Consider the following 14,452-nt stretch of genomic DNA (forward strand, 5'->3'; position numbering starts at 1 on the left):
ATGGGGACGCTTTGACAGTGCAAGGACCGGGGTGTGAGAGAAGTACCTTGATCCACATATTAAATGTATGACCCAGTGGGAGGTCCATATTAAAACAACATACTTCATGTGTGGCCAGAATCTGAAAACAACATTTAATACAACATAATTTCTGACTAAAATGGTCCAACTAAGATCGGCATATGTGGGCCTGATTGGGGTAGATTGCAGGGGTGATAAAGAAATATAATTTTATGTCATTTTATTCCATTTTACATGTTTATGTATTAAATTATTGTATTTCAGCCTATAACTATTGTATTTCACCCTACTCTCATTTTAAATTGTTTGTTCAGAATTTTATTGGTAATACCCTGTTTCCCCCAAAATAAGACCTCCCCTGATAATAAGCCCAATCGGGCTTTTGAGCGCATGGCAATAAGGCCAAGCGCATTTTTCAGGGTTCAAAAAAATATAAGACAGGGTCTTATTTTCAGGGAAACACGGTACATAAAAGGGATATAGAGAAAGACTGGCAAAAATGTACCCCAATCTATCACCCCAATTTTGGAGATGCGGTCACAAACTAGGGACAAACTACCACATGTGGTGGATGTGCCCTAAAGTGAGGAAATTTTGGTATAAAATTATAGGGTCGTTGGAAGAGATTACACTCCAAAAGATAGATTTTAAACCAGAGATGTTCCTCCTAGGAATGATTGATAGAAAAATGGAAAAAAGTCTCTATTATATTATATTGCATATTCTAACGGCGGCTAGAATTACTCTAGCGCAAATGTGGAAGTTGACCAATACACCATCGGAAGAAACAATAAAAAAAAAATCCTCAAATGCGCCGAAATGGATGAATTAATGATAGAGATCAAAGAAAGAAAAGACTCGGATTATTACAAAGTGTGGAATAGGTTTTATACCTGGTTAGAAAACAGAAATCAAATTAAGAAATATGAATATAAAGTGAAATTTGATATTAACATATTGGATATAAATGTAAATAATGATCCTGCTAACCAAACAGTTAATTATGAATATTTAAAAATAAAGGGAAGGAGAGGGAGGATAAAAGCTAAGAGTGAAGACAAAAGTCGATTCAGAAAGTTGTAAAATTGTATATATCTGTTGTTAGTATTGTATTTTAATGTTTGATGTAAGTGTATGTGTTTTTGTTGTTGTTTTTTTTGTCTCTTGACTTCTTTTGCTATTGTGTGTTTGGTTTTAAAATGTAAAATACTCAATAAAAATATTTTTTAAAAGAGAGAGAGAGAGAGAGAGAGAGAGAGAGAAAGACTGTTATAAAACCAGGGTCTAATGGCTTATCCTAGCTCTTTGCCAATTTCCAATCAGGTTAACAGCCCAGTGACAACTTCATGACTTGCTTGTAAGCCAATTAATTCAGGATTAAGATTCATTTCCTGCCTTGTTTACCTTCATTTCCCAACATTTCCCTGCCAACCGTCTTCCCTTTACTGAACTCTAGTTCCAATTCCTCTGGAGAGATGAATTCCTAGACACTCACAAAGCACCTGGCCTACAGTGGTTGCGAAAATTAAAAGTTGAGTAATATTGCTGGAACCACTTCACAGTGGAGGAGAAGGGTTATATTTGAAACTCTCATCAACACAGAGAACCCTTTGTCTGCTGTAGCCATCAAATACTTGATCCCGTTTATCCAAATCAGTTAATCCAATATTCCCACTTCCAGCAGCAATTTATAAGCATTAATCTAAAACAAAGGCATTAAGAAGAATATAAACCCACACAGATTTGCTCAGGAGTAAACTCATCTGTAGGACAGATCTACCAATGCTTACAGATGGCGGTGTGATGCCTCCAGAATGCAGGACTTCAAATACCAGTTGCTAGGTGACCAGAGGTGGGTGTCAGCAGGTTCTGACCAGTTCTGGAGAACCGGTAGCGGAAATTTTGAGTAGTTCGGAGAACCGGTAGTAAAAAATTCTTATACTTTTTGAACTCTGAAATAAGCGCTTGGCTTATTGCCATGCACTCAAAAGCCCAATTGGGCTTATTATCAGGGGATGTCTTATTTTGGGGGAAACAGGGTAATAACTGCAGCTAGAATTGTATTTGCACAAAATTGGAAAAGTGAAGAGATCCCTACGGATGAAAACGTGATTACAAAAATATTAGAATGCGCAGAAATGAATAGATTAACACTTGCAATTAAAGAAAAGGAAGAATCTGATTATTACAATATATGGGAGTTATTTCATCAGTGGTTAGAGAATAAATATGAAAGCAATGTATTATAAAGACAAATAAGTTAAGAAGAAAAACGTTACAATAGTAGGTATGTTAAGTATTAGTAGTAATGTAAGAATAGAGAGAAATAATGAATAGGGTGGTAAACTATAATTGTTATGACACAAAAATATGTACGCAGACGAGATGAAGGAAGGAGATTTTGGGGTTTTTTTGGGGAGGGGGAGGGTTGGACCAAAAAGAAAAGAACGATGACAAATGTCACAATTCAATAAGGATACCCCTTCAGAGAGCTTGGCAGTGCCAGAAGTCCCAGCAGCTCTTGGTAACCTCACTTCTATTCCTCTGCAGGTGTGCCTGCTAAGCCGTGTTGGAGCAAGTGACTAAACCCAGCGAACACAAAAGAAACATCCAGTTTTGGATGTTAACTTCAGTCATCAGAGACAGACAATGCTGCCAGTGGCATAGAAGGAGAGGGGGCGGAGGAAAGGTTGCTGCCAGCTCCATTGTTCACGACTGAATAGTTACTCCAAAGGGTTATTGAGCCAATAGCTTGGTGTGGCCAAAGACAAGATGATGGATTAACAACACATACAGCGTCCAAGATAAAAAGAATGGTGGAAGTTCACTTCGGGGTTGTTAAAATGCTAATCTGGTTTAGTTAACAAAAAGCTTACTGCCACTGGGGAAAAAAAAAGTTTGGGGGAATAGACCTCATACCCGGATGTGATGCAGATCAGGAATTGTTGTTCCCATCCCTGCCTCGGCTGTAAATTATAGTTAGTTGCAACCTTGGGAAGTCATCTTGACAGTCTATTGTTAGAGGCAAAACAAGTCTTTAAATTTCAAAGCCATCTTCCCCCTCCGCCCCCTCTCTCCCCTCCCTCCCTCCCTCCCTCCCCCACCAAACCATATGCCCATATTGCAAATGTTGAGTTTAATATGCAACAATCTGGTGGTTTCTACATATTTTTTTGCGTGTAGAACTTTTGAAAAGACGGGAGAAAACCAGTGGTGAAATCCACATTTTTTGGCGGGTGTGGTGTGGTTTGGTGGGCTTGGCAGGGGAAGGATAGTGCAAAATCTCCATTCCCTCCCCACTCCTGGGGGAAGGATACTGCAAAATCCCCATTCCCTCCCCACTCCTGGGGGAAGGATACTGCAAAATCCCCATTCCCTCCCCACTCCTGGGGGAAGGATATTGCAAAATCTCCATTCCCATCCCACTCGGGGGCCAGCCAGAGGTGGCATTTGCCGGTTCTCTGAACTACTCACAATTTCTGCTACCGGTTCTCCAGAACCTGTCAGAACCTGCTGGATTTCACCCCTGGTGAAAACTTTATTGGCTGTAAAGAGTCCAGCCAAAGCCCTTCAGATTCCATCTTTCTGGTCGCATGGAAATGGACCTCCAGAAGTAACAGTGACAGAGTTGAAAGGGAACTTGGAGGACATCTAGTCCAACCCCCTGCTCGCGCAGGAGACCTGTACTAGGGATTCGAATCACCGAACTGCCGACTTTTCTGAGCGACAAGCTCAGTGGCTAAGTAGAAGCACCTTGGCTTCCCTCTCTTTGAGGACTTCAGCTTTGAAAATAACAACAACAATCGCCACAACTGCAACAACCACAACAAAACCCCCAGGCTTTTGTGAGCAGCTGTTTGGGATGAGCATTAAGGGATGAAAAAAGGGAAAGGAAAAAGGCATTCCTATCCCAAAGGGCAGAGATGGGCTGAAAAACAGTGCAATAAGGTTCATAGATGAGATTTTTCACTTGGTGGTTTTTCCACGGAACGTGGGAACAAAGATCTCTCAACGTATTTTCCTTTTAGCCTGAAGTTGGCAGCTACTCACCAAGCAGAGTAACAACATCATAAAACAGTTTAGATGAATTTTAACGGCAACCGTAGCAGCTTATCAAGAAGCAAAGAAACAGATTGACTGTCCTCTCAGGACTTTTGACAGAATCAACCATTGGGATGATTTAATTTGGATGCCGGATTTTAAAAGAGACCAAAAAGAAGAAGAAGGAGGAGGAGGAGGAGGAGGAGGAGGAGGAGGAGGAGGAGGAGGAGGAGGAGAACAAATACTTTCTTTTTTTATTTTTATTTATTTAATTTATATACCGCCCTACTCCCGAAGGACTCAGGGCGGTGAACAGCCAAAGAGTAAAAATACATAAATACAAAATTTAAAAAACAAAGTAAAATCGAATTAAACAAGTTTGGCCCAAACATATTAAAACCCCAATCATTTAAAAAACCAATTAAAATTTGCGTAATTAAAAAGAGGGAAAAGATTAGGCCAGGCCCGCCTGGTGGAATAAAAAGGTCTTAAGAGCGCGGCGGAAGGTGCGCAGATCCGGGATCCTCCGTATCTCCGGGGGGAGCTTGTTCCAAATAGTAGGTGCCCCCACGGAGAAGGCTCTCCCCCTAGGGGCCGCCAGTCGACATTGTTTGGCCAACGGCACCTGGAGGAGCCCCTCTCTATGAGACCGTACCGGCCGATGGGAGGCTATTGGTGGTAGTAGGCGGTCTCGTAGATAACCAGGTCCTAAGCCATGGAGCGCTCTAAAGGTGGTAACCAAAACCTTGAAGCGCACCCGGAAGTCCACCGGGAGCCAGTGCAGCTCGCGCAGGAGAGGTGTTACATGGGAATGCCATGTCTCTTCCATTACCACCTGCGCGGCCGCACTCTGCGCCAGTTGGAGCCTCTGGGTGTTCCTCAAGGGGAGCCCCATGTAGAGAGCGTTACAATAGTCCAGGCGGGAGGTGACGAGGGCATGAGTGACCATGCGTAGGGAGTCCCGATTCAGAAAGGGGCGCAACTGGCGAATCAGGCGAACCTGATGAAAAATCCTCCCGGTCACGGCCATCAAGTGCTCTTCTAAAGACAGACGTGAATCCAGGAGGACGCCCAAGTTGCGAACCCTCTCTGTGGGGGCCAATGACTCGCCCCCAATAGTCAGTGATGGCACCAACTGACTATATCGGGACGTCGGAAACCACAGCCACTCGGTCTTGGATGGGTTGAGCCTGAGCCTGTTCCTCCCCATCCAGTATTTATGGCCAAATACTTGGCTGTAATAAATGCTCTCTTGTCCACAAATTCCAGAGCTGCTACTGGGGGGGGAATTTTCTTTTCATTTCTACAACTGGGGAAAAAAGTCATGTTGACATTCTAGGCTAGAATTAACAGATATATGTAATGAGCAGATATGTAATCGCTTTGTTTCTTAATGGAGCAAAAATAGTAATTAAGAAGCCGTCTTTTGCGAGTCGTTGCAATTGCAGATCAAAGCCATAATGGTGATAATACATTTTATTTACATAAAAACAAAAACAACAAAAAACCTCAACAACCCAACCCAGACATGCATAAAGCTCTCAGAATTTTCACAATAAATCCATGCTCAACTGGTAATTATTTCCTTGCTGGATATTGAAAGGAGTAGAGAAATCTATCTACTTCTTATCCTGTCATTTAAAAAAAAAAAAAAAAACTAAAAATCTAGCAGTCTAGGAGGGGAAGGAAAACAGTTAAGAAGTTTGGCAGCCATTGCTTGGACACAAACCTTATCTCTAACTCTTGATACATTAGATTTTGGATTTTCATAACACAATTAACCAACAACAGGGCTAAAAATAAGAAATAAGAAATCACCACTTGGACTATAGTTAAGATTTGCTTACACAAGGACTGGCTTCATACCAGTAGTGAAATCCAATTTTTTTTTACTACCGGTTCTGTGGGCGTGGCTTGGTGGGTAATGGTGTGACTTGGTGGGCGTGGCTTGGTGGGCGTGGCAGGGGAAGGATACTGCAAAATCTCCATTCCCTCCCCACTCCTGGGGGAAAGATATTGCAAGATCTCCATTCCTATCCCACACTGGGACCAGCCAGAGGTGGTATTTGCCAGTTCTCCGAACTGCTCAAAATTTCCGCTACCGGTTCTCCAGAACCTGTCAGAACCTGCTGGATTTCACCCCTGCTTCATACATGTTCTAAACGGATGGTGTGCTTTGGAATGGTTTCAAAAATAAACCACATGTGCACACAACCCAGAAACCCTGGTTTCTAAATCATCATGACTAAGCGCACGCAAAGCTACAACCAAATAAGTTGCACTGTGGCTTAACACAGTGGCTGAAGACAGTCAAGACACAGCCAGTTGTGAACCTTAACTACGTTGAGTTTTGCAATGCTTGTTATTATCACCCAAGATCTGATAAATCCACACAGTAAAGATCTGATGATGGTCACCCCTTGTGGGGGATAAAGATGGGAGGATGTCCCTTCATAGCATTTGTGCCTGACTTGAAACCAGGGGTGAAATCCAGCAGGTTTTGACAGGTTCTGGAGAACTGGTAGCGGAAATTTTGAGTAGTTCGGCGAACCGGCAAATACCACCTCTGGCCCCAGAGTGGGGTGGGAATGGGGATTTTGCAGTATCCTTCCCCTGCCACACCCACCAAGCCACGCCCACCAAGCCACACCACACCCACCAAGTCACGCCCACAGAACCGGTAGTAAAAAAATTTGGATTTCCCCACTGCTTGAAACTCTCTTGGTTGCTAACTGTTGGAAACCGGAAGACTTCTATAGTGAGAGTTCCAGCCTAGGTTTCATCTGCTCTGAAGTACACATAGCTCTCGACCTACGACCCAAATGTCTGTTGCTAAGCGAGACAGTTTTTAAGCGACCCATTTTACGACTTTTCTTTTGCCACAGTTCTTAAGCCAATCACTTAAGTCATTAAGTTAGTAACAGGGTTGTAAAGTGAATCCGGCTTCCCCGTGGACTTGGCTTGTTCAACAGTCGCAAAATGGGATCACACAACCCCGGGACACTGCAACCGTCATAAAGACATGCCAGTTTCCAAGCATCAGAGTAATTCTGATCACATGACTAGAATGGGGATGCTGCAATAATTGTAAGCGTGAACATTGATCATAAGTCACTCTTTTCAGTGCTGTTGTAACTTAGAAGGATCACTAAATGAAAGTTATCAGCCGTTCAAGCAACAGGTTGACACCAGAGTGTGTAGTAAAAACATTGAAGATCAGAAAGGAAGGCCGACTACTCCCATCTTCTGAACAATACTGTAGCAACAACAAAAACGACTGACCTGAAATAACTCAGTCATGGATTTTTGCACAGTCAGTTCTGGCACTTAACTCCAATTTCCTGGCTGAAAAATGCTTAATATCTTTTGCACTCAGTTCTAAGTGCTGTATTTGGCCTGCTGATAAGCGGAGTAGACATTCTAGGCTTGAGGCCTATCCTCTTGCAAACAAAACCAAAAAATCAAGATCGCTCAGACGGACTTGTCGGAACTGTGACAACAGCATAACATTTTTTTTTAAAAAAAAATGTGCAAACTTTGAATTTATTTAAAAGATTTGCATGGCCCTCTGTGGAGCTCACAACAATAAACCCACAGAACCATAAATAGAGTAGAATAGAATAAAGTAGAGTAGAGTAGAGTAGAGTAGAGTAGAGTAGAGTAGAGTAAAGTAGAGTAGAGTAGAGTAGAATAAGAATAGAGTAGAGTAGAGTAGAGTAGAGTAGAGTAGAGTAAGAATAGAGTAGAGTAGAGTAGAATAAGATAGAGTAGAGTAAAGTAGAATAGAATAAGAATAGAATAGAATTAGAATAGAATAGAATAGAATAGAATAGAATAGAATAGAATAGAATAGAATAGAATAGAATAGAATAGAATAGAATAGAATAGAATAGAATAGAATAGAATAGGCTTTATTTGGCCAAGTGTGATGAGACACACAAGGAATTTGTCTCCGGTGCAGAAGCTCTTAATGTACAATGCAAAGCAACAGAGTAATAATACTACTAATAAAAGCCGTACCCCCCCCTCAAATATTGAACTACTGACCCCCCCACTTCATCTGCACCCCTTGGTCCCCTTGCATCCTTATATGATGTTTCCTTTCTGCATAGAAAAAGGTTAAAGTATTCACAAATGCATCAGCTTTCAAAGACGATAGGAGAACTCTACGCTAAGATTTGACATGAGCACTCACAGAAGGACTCTCTGCTTGGAATGACAGCTGAAAAGTAGCAGCCAAATAAGAGCTAAAAAGCTAGAATATTTTCAGCCGGGCAAGCCCATGATCTTCTCGTGATTCAATAGGAAAGGGAAAATGCATTCTGGGAAGTTAGCTGTTGGAACAGAAACAGACCGGAGCATTGCCTGTTTGTCTGGCAGAGAGACTTCCATCGCACAAAGCATGCTGAGGATGTGATGCGACGTTGACAGGGAGGGTAACAGCTGAGCTCAGGTAGGAAGGAAAGGATGACAACTTGCTTAAGGAACCAAAGATGCACATCAAAGCAAGAAGGCGTTTAAAAGAAACCTCTAGCTTTCCCCGTCAGATTTCCTGCCTTGAAAATTTTCCAGGTGAATTTCTACAGCTCAGCTTTCTGTTAAGACATTCGGCGATGTTAGTTAAAGTTTATGATAGACAAGAGGGAGGGAAAAAAAATAGCCTACTTCTGTAAATTTCTATTTATTGGAGGCAGAATAAATATTTGCACAGGGCCTGCCAGCTGAATATAAAACACCCCTCACTCGATACATTAAACATGGTGATCGTTTGCTGGATTTTCTGCAGAACTAAAAACCCGAGTTCTCTTTCAAAGCAGAGGTAATGCAACAGCAATGAAGGGACACCTTTTCCATTATTGTGTGCACAAGATAAAAGTTTGAGAGTCCTTGCCTGAACACGTTTTCAAAACTAAGCTCTCTTTTAAAATCATCCTATAGGTTTGGAAGCAATCCCACACCCCAGCAAGAAAAGAGCAAACATTGGTAGCTTTGATAAACCTACGTGCAGCTGCACAGAAATATTGCAGAATTATTATTGCCACTCAAAGCAACGTTCTCAAACCGTAAGCTCCTCCGAGCATAAGCGCGGCTTATGTTTTGATCAGCAAAGAGTTTCAGCAAAAACTTCTGAAAAAGTTTGCAAAGCTCAGCTTGGCTGCTTTTTTTTTTCCTCCTGAAAAGGCGTGCCAAATAACATTTATATAACCATCCTCGGGGATTTATTTTGGAAAGGGGTAACATTAGCTTGAGCAACTCTTAGGATACTTTTGATGGGGAGCTCAACTGGCAAGAGCAATAGTAAACTCTCCAGAAACGTTAATCTTCAAAGCCCAGCATTTATCCGTGGATTGTAGCCAGTCAATTGTTTTTACTGCTGATGTACACAGAAATAAAAATAAATGTATCTTCCCTTTATGCCCTGTTCTGGATTAGATTCTGCCTCCACTGCCACCCCTCCATAAATCTGATACAATGTCGGGAGCACACCAGAACTGCTCAAGGCTGGCATTTCATTTCATGCACGTCCAACAGAAATTATACAGCAGCAAAGGCAGTGGGTTATCTACTACTACACACAACCGGGAGGGAGGTGGGGAAGAGTGACTCACTAGTTTTAAGGCAAGGCTGTTGCTGGGACTAACCCAACCCAACCAACAACATTGTCACTTACCCCCAAATTACTAAAGCGAGAGTCCCCCAGAAATTCCGAAGCGCACTGTGTCACACATCCGTTCAGCTTTTGTTTTTTGCTGTCTACGAAGGCCGAAGTTCAAAACCAGTAGAAAAGGAACCGAAGAGAAGGAGGCAAAGCATCAGGGGAGTCCCAGGGGTTTATTCCTCAGGAACAGGGGGTCGCTGTTTTAGAACTTTCTCAGTTTAGCCAACGGGGACCTATAGAGCAGTTCTGTAAAGGGAAAGAGACGGGAGGAGAAATAAGTTTTGCTTTTTTTTTTTTGGCATTTCAAGCTTTCCGCTTTCAGAGGACGAGGAAGAGGAAGGAAAGGGCCAGGATGATGAGCCTCGCTGTGTTTCCATCCGTAATTGATGGAAAGGCCGACAGGCCGCTGCTTCCACCTCCCCAATTCCAAGGCTGACTCTAATCAGATCCAGCAAAGGAAGCAATTTAATCTTTCAGAATTTCGGGTGGGCGAGCAGGACTGGAGACCCACATATGCAAATGAGGATCGAGTGTCAACCAGGTTGGAGAGGGAAGGAGGGACTTACGGCCCGGTTCACGCCCATTTTCATGCCCCACACTTTTGAGGTAGGGAGCCCCCCCCCTCTTTCTCCATCTCTGGGACCTGTGGATAATTAGGCCTCTCTTCCCTGGTGACCTATAGGCAGCAGTTCTATCTCTGGATTGGCTCACCCTTTTCCTTGGGGGTGGGGGGTGGGGAAGGGGAGGATGTCACTTTTGTTTTGGTTTAGCCCCATGAAACGTTCCAGCTGCCAAGAGGGAGGCGTGAGACCCGTGGACCCCAAAGGAGAAAGGGGGGGAAAGAGAGAGAGAGAGAGAGAGAGAGAGAGAGGGAGGGAGAGAGAGAGAGAGGGAGGGAGGGAGGGAGAAAGAGAGAGAGAGGGAGGGAGGGAGGGAGGGAGAGAGAGAGAAAGAGGGAGGGAGGGAGAGAGAGAGGGAGAAAGAGAGAGAGGGAGGGAGGGAGGGAGAAAGAGAGAGAGGGAGGAAGGGAGAGAGAGAGAGAGAAAGAGGGAGGGAGGGAGGGGGAGAGAGAGAGAGAGAGAGAGAGAGAGAGAGAGAGAGAGAGAAGCTGCCTTTTCTAAATGAGGGGGTCAGTTTGCAGGAAGAGACACCCAGAGACCATCAGACCAACCAAAGAACTACTCACTTAACTCCTAACCCGTTTTCCGCCCCCTCCCCACCCTCCCAAACACACCTGCTAGTTAATCGGTGCAGATTTTCCAGAAACAAATACGGGTGGGTGGGTGGGAGTGGGGAATGGCAGGGGTCTTATACTCCTCTGCCCAAGAAGAGGAACCTGGAGGAACCGAGTTAGGGGATAGGAGGGGGGGGGGTCTTCCTGGGGATGGCACGCTCCTCCGAACCAGGGCTGGAAGAGAGAGGAGGGGTCTCGCCAACTCGGGCTCTTTGCACGTCAACCTCCCTCCCTCCCTCCGGCAGGGACCCGTGCGAAAGCAAAGCGCCGGAGCCGAAGTTTTGAGCTGCTGCCCCGGGGGGGGGCTGCGAGCAAGGCTCAACCGAGAGAGGGACTCGGTCTCCCGGTTCGTCCCCACGGCGCTGCCAGGCCGACGGTTCCTTCCTCCCCCCGCTACCCACGAGTCTCGCTCCGGCTCCCCCTTCCCTCTGCGGCGGCTGCCCATCAGCTCAAAGCCCGCTCCGTTCCTCTTGGCTTCCCTCTTTCCACCGTTCGCGGCCCGTTTGCCAGCTTCCCTCCTCTTCCTCCTCCTCCTCCTCTTCCTCTGCACCGCACCGGCCGCCGACTTCCAGCCCCCCCCCCAAAACCCCTCTCCTCCAATTCCAGCAAAACCATCCCGGACTCGCACCCGGACGGCTCTTCCACAACAGCCAAGACCCCCCCCTCCACAATCCCCCTCCCCAGCAGCCCCGTCGCCGCCACTCCTCCTCCTCCTCCTCCTCCTCCTGCGGCCTCTTGAAAGCAACCCCCCCCCAATTTCCCAATATCTCTGGCACCCTTCCTCCCCCCACCACCCAACATCCTCCTCCTCTTGCACGGTCCTCTTGCTAAACCTGCCACCCACCCACCCATCCATCACCCGCTTCTGAACGTGTAAACCTACCGGCTCGGAATCCAAAGCGGGGCTGTCGCCTTCTCCTCCGCTCCTCCGCTCCGCTTCTTCATTTCTGGGCGCCCCGACCCAACCTCCCTTCCCATTTGCCAAGGCAAACAGAAGCGCAGCAGCAGCAGCAGCAGGAGTTCGGGCTGCTAAGCCCCCCGCCTCTCTCGCCAGCCCGAAGGAAGGAAAGAGAAAGTGTGTGTGTGGAGGGAGGGAGGGGGGGGAAGAGAGCAAAGGGAAGCGGAGCGGGGGGGGGCTGGTCCTTCCCCCTCTCCTCTCCTCTCCTCTCCTCTCCTCCCTTCTCTCCTCCCTCCTTTGCAACTTTTCAGGGGCGGAGGAGGAGAGAGGCTTTTGCCAGTCCGAGTGCCAAGGCACTGATTGCGGCGAGGGCGCGAGCTCTGCTGGCCGGAGGACTTCTGATCTTCCTCCTCCTCCTCCTCCTCCTCCTCCTCTTCCTCTCGCCGCCAGCAGCCAGCCGGATCGCGGCGCCTGGAAAGAACCGGCGCCCCGTTTCCTGCCTTTCCTTAAGGAAAGCGGGCGGCGGGTGGAGGGCAAAGCCAGGGCAGGCGATGCTGGGCAGAGGCCCCTTGGTCCTCCCCTCTTCGCCAGCTCCGCGGCATCCCTCCCCCCCCCCACCACAAGAGGCCGGATCCCCCAAGTTCCCGGCCATAATATTTGTATTCTGTGTTCTTATCTATGGCTGTACCCCGCCCTGAGTCCTCAGGGAGAAGGGCGGTATATAAATTGGAAAATGAAATGAAATGAAAAATTAAGCGGGCCATCCGATCCCCGCCGGCGGGGGTCGCTGCTCTTGCAGACCCTCGGGGACTGGGACGGACGGGGGGGGGCTCCTGCCGGGGGACCGCGGGGCGCCTCTTTGCCCGGGCAAGAGGATTTGGGTAGCTCCGTCCGTCTCTCCCCTCCCGGCTGGAGGCGGCTTCGGCGGCCTCTGGGCTGCTTTCCCACTCCCGCTGACCCTTCGCTGGCCTCCGCCTCCGAGGAGCCGCTCCGTTCCCCTGGCAAGACAGGGACGGAATTGGGAGGAGGACGCGGGGGGCGAGTGGGTGGGTGGGCAACGGAGGACAGCTCCGGCTCCCGTCCCCTCGCTTGGATTAGCCGAGCCTTTTTGGCACCCTCCCGGGGAGAAACAATGGCTGGCAACGGCCCGGGAGCCCCGAAAGTTCCCCGAGTTGGAGGGCCAAGCTTTCCTCCCTCCCTCCCTTTCATTTCCCCATCGTCCTCCTCCTCCTCCCATTGTACCCCTTTGCCCCCGGACAGCGCCTTTCTCTCCCTCCCGCGCATCCATGAAGTTGCCAATAGAAAGCCAGATAAGTAGAGAAAGACTTCAATCGAACAGCAGAGAGAGGCATACAACGAGCCTCCCCTTCTCTCTCTTTCTCTCTCTCAAAGGGATTGTTTCCTCCCAGTTTTAATTCCTTCTCTAAAAGAAAGGCCTTGCTCTTGGCAGAGTAGCCCCAAAGCTTTTTACAGATAGGCTCAGGGATCATGAAATAATGGAGGAGGGGGAGGAAAAGGAGGAGGGGGAGGAAGACGAGGGAGTAAGAAGGATGGAAGAAGGAGAAGAAGAAGAGGAGGAGGAGGAAGAAGAGGAGGAGGAGGAGAAAAGAAGAAGAAGGAGGAGGAGGAGGAAGAAGAGGAGGAGGAAGAAGAAGAAGAAGAAGAAGAAGAAGAAGAAGAAGAAGAAGAAGAAGAAGAAGAAGAAGAAGAAGAAGAGGAGGAGGAGGAGGAGGAGGAGGAGGAGGAGGAGGAGGAGGAGGAGGAGGAGGAGGAGGAGGTGGAGGTGGAGGTGGAGGAGGAGGAGGAGGAAGAAGAAGAAGAAGAAGAAGAAGAAGAAGAAGAAGAGGAGGAGGAGGAGGAGGAGGAGGAGGTGGAGGAGGAGGAGGAAGAAGAAGAAGAAGAAGAAGAAGAAGAAGAAGAAGAAGAAGAAGAAGAAGAAGAAGAAGAAGAAGAAGAAGAAGAAGAAGAAGAAGAAGAAGAAGAAGAAGAAGAAGAAGAAGAGGAGGAGGAGGAGGAGGAGGAGGAAGAGGAGGAGGAGGAGGAGGAGGAGGAGGAGGAGGAGGAGGAGGAGGAGAAAAGAAGAAGAAAGGGAGGAGAAGGAGGAGGAAGAGGGGGGCATCATCATCATCATCATCTCAGGTCCTTGGAAAGGACTCCTTTCTAGGTAGACAAAAATACCAAATCCAGTCTGAACATCTGGCTGACTTTGCGACGAATCAATAACAAAAATAATAACTGAAATAAAAGCAAAAATGAATTCACACACACTTTTTTTTTCTTTTCTGCAGAAGCACACACGGTTGAAAGTTAGAACGGTGTGAAAAGAAAACTCCTTGCCACTTGGGAAATGGAGAAAGGGAAATCCCTTTCTCTGAACGATATGACTTAAAGCCGCCAGGAGGAAATCCCCCCTTAATTTCATTTCAAAAATACTGAGCCTCGCAGCAGCCCTGATACTTTATGGAGAAATCCCCAGAGATACAGGAGATCTTTTTAGCTACCTACTACCCCGAGGATGGTTACGCTCTGGGATTCTTTACTAATGGCTTCATGCTGAAAATGAAAAATTCGCAACCCAAACGAAAATTCGCAACCCGCC

The 14,452-nt window shown here is 46.7% G+C and overlaps 1 protein-coding gene across 23 annotated transcripts in view; it reads right to left on the minus strand.

The window, feature by feature from the left end:
* Positions 1 to 14,452, minus strand: part of SEMA6D (semaphorin 6D) — a 320,069-nt gene that overhangs the window by 62,034 nt on the left and 243,583 nt on the right. For 9 of the 23 annotated variants that reach the window (XM_087878224.1, XM_087878217.1, XM_087878225.1 and 6 more), the window contains one exon: positions 9,734 to 9,967. The exons of 6 other annotated variants lie outside the window; for them this stretch is intronic. The gene's annotated coding sequence lies outside the window, so the exon portion shown is untranslated. Of the gene's footprint in view, positions 1 to 9,733; positions 9,968 to 11,838; positions 12,472 to 14,452 lie in introns of those variants that run through there. 8 more of the 23 variants (XM_087878235.1, XM_087878231.1, XM_087878233.1 and 5 more) reach the window with 2 other exon arrangements.

The sequence above is a fragment of the Pantherophis guttatus genome, chromosome 13 (assembly GCF_059756535.1).
Source record: "Pantherophis guttatus breed Tessera chromosome 13, ASM5975653v1, whole genome shotgun sequence".
In the NCBI taxonomy this organism is placed as follows: domain Eukaryota; kingdom Metazoa; phylum Chordata; class Lepidosauria; order Squamata; family Colubridae; genus Pantherophis; species Pantherophis guttatus.